The sequence below is a fragment of the Egretta garzetta genome, unplaced genomic scaffold (assembly GCF_000687185.1).
Source record: "Egretta garzetta isolate BGI_Z169 unplaced genomic scaffold, ASM68718v1 scaffold834, whole genome shotgun sequence".
In the NCBI taxonomy this organism is placed as follows: domain Eukaryota; kingdom Metazoa; phylum Chordata; class Aves; order Pelecaniformes; family Ardeidae; genus Egretta; species Egretta garzetta.
The window spans coordinates 65,683-68,342 of record NW_009259438.1 but is presented as its reverse complement, the minus strand read 5'-3'; positions in this window follow the sequence as shown (position 1 = coordinate 68,342).

Below are 2,660 nucleotides of genomic sequence, written 5' to 3'. Positions count from 1 at the left end.
TCGCTTCTGCGACACAAGGCTGTTGCGACCCCCTGGGATTGCTGCAGGATCCCGGGATTGCTGTGGGACCCCGGGATTGCTGCGGGACCCCGGGATTGCTGCGGGACCCCAGGATCGCTGCAAGACCCTGGGATTGCTGCAGGATCCCGGGATTGCTGTGGGACCCCGGGATTGCTGCGGGACCCCGGGATTGCTGTGGGTCTCTGGGATCGCTGCGGGACCCCAGGATTGCTGTGGGACCCCAGGATCACTGCAGGACCCTGGGATTGCTGCGGGATCCCGGGATCACTGCTTGACCCTGGGATCGCTGCTTGACCCTGGGATCACTGCTTGACCCTGGGATCGCTGCTTGACCCTGGGATTGCTGCAGGATCCCGGGATTGCTGTGGGACCCCGGGATTGCTGCGGAACCCCAGGATTGCTGTGGGACTCTGGGATCACTGCGGGACCCCAGGATTGCTGTGGGACCCCAGGATCACTGCAGGACCCCGGGATAGCTGCGGGATCCCGGGATCACTGCTTGACCCTGGGATCGCTGCTTGACCCTGGGATTGCTGCTGGACCCTGGGATCACTCCTTCCCCAGGCATTGCTGGGGGACCCTGGGATCATTGTGGGATCCTGGAATCATTGTAGGACCCTGGGATCACTGCCTGACCCTGGGATCGCTGCTGGACCCTGGGATCACTGCAGGACTCTGGGATCACTGCTTCCGCAGGCATCGCTGCAGGACCCCAGGATCATTGCGGGACCCTGGGATCACTGCCTGACCCCAGGATCACTGTGGGACCCTCAGATCGCTGCGGGACTCTGGGATCACTGCTTGACCCTGGGATCGTTGTGTGACCCCGGGATCACTGTGGGACACCAGGACTGCTGCCTGACCTCAGGATTGCTACCAGACCCCAGGATCACTGTGAGACCCTGGGATCGCTGCTGGACCCTGGGATCGCTGCTTCCCCAGGCATCACTGCGGGACTCCGGGATCTTTGCGGGACCCTGGGATCACTGCCTGACCCTGGGATCTCTGCAGGACCCCAGGATTGCTGTGGGACCGCAGGATCACTGCCTGACCCTGGGATCATTGCAGGATCCCGGGATTGCTCCCAGACCCCGGGATCACTGCTTGACCCCAGGATCACTGCAGGACCTCAGGATTGCTGCTGGGCCTTGGGATTGCTCCCAGACCCCAGGATCACTGCAGGACCCTGGGATTGCTGCCAGGCCTCGGGATCGCTGTGGGATCCCAGGATTGCTGCTGGACCCTGGAATTGCTGCCAGACTCTGGGATCGCTGCCGGACCCTGGGATCGCTGCTTCCCCAGGCATCCCTGCGGGACCCCGGGATCTTTGCAGGACCCTGGGATCACTGCCTGACCCTGGGATCATTGCGGGATCCTGGGATCACTGCAGGACCCTGGGATTGCTGCTTGACCTCGGGATCACTGCAGGACCCCAGGATTGCTGCGAGGCCTTGGGATTGCTCCCAGACCCCAGGATCACTGCAGGACCCTGGGATTGCTGTGGGACCCCAGGATCGCTGCTGGACCCTGGGATCTTTGCGGGACCCTGGGATCTTTGCGGGACCCTGGGATCACCGCCTGACCCTGGGATCTCTGCAGGACCTCGGGATCACTATGGGACCTCAGGATCATTGCCTGACCCTGGGATCATTGCGGATCCTGGGATCACTGCAGGATCCCAGGATTGCTCCCAGACCCCAGGATTGCTGTTTGACCCTGGGATTGCTGTCGGGCCTCAGGATTGCTGTGAGACCCTGGGATCGCTGTGGGATCCCAGGATTGCTGTGGGCCCCCGGGATCACTGCCTGGCCAGTGCCTGTGCCTGGAAGGAGGGCGCTGAGCACCCTGCGGTGGGGACAGCCCCTCCGGGACCAGCGCAGAGGGCAGACCGGGATCCATCCCGCCTGGTACCCGGCGGCTGTCGGATGGGGCAGCACCAGGGATGCGTTTGGGCTGAAACATCGGGACGGAAGCGGAACCCTCGGGGGGCCTGGCAGGGCTCTCCTTCCTAATCGTCCTTATTTGCCCAGGCCTAATTCATAAATCAGCAGGCGCGAGTAATTTCCCCAGGAGAGCATTTAGACGGGAGATTGAATGAGTAATTTACTGGGAACATTAAGACAGCACCAGATAACTTATTTATGAGAACTTTTTGACAGATCTGCCACTCAATAATTTATGCCACGCAGCATTTAGTCAGGGTCACCAGTAAATAATTCACTTATTATAAACTGGAGAAGGTTTTATGAGACACTGAATGATTATCTCGCACCAGATTCGGGGCCGTAAATAAGAAACCGGTGATGTCCCGCAAACGGAGGTGTCCCTGGATGGGGTGGGCTGAGACCCAACGCCGCGGCACGCTCGGTGCAGAGGCCCTGCTGGAATGTTTTGGTCCTGCTGGGTGCTGGGGGGGTTGCTGGGCTCCCCACGGTGGCCTTCGGGAGGAAGAGGCGTTGCCGCACTTTGGGGCAGCTGCTTGTGCAACAGATGAGGAACCTGGGTTTCACTTTGCATCCGCGAGGGGTGTTTATTAGAGAAATCTTGCCTTTTCTCAGCTGGGGAAACTGAGGCAGGGGAGCCACCGCTCCCGGAGCCCCAACACGGGCTCCTCGCCGCCGTGGGGATGGGCCCCCCGG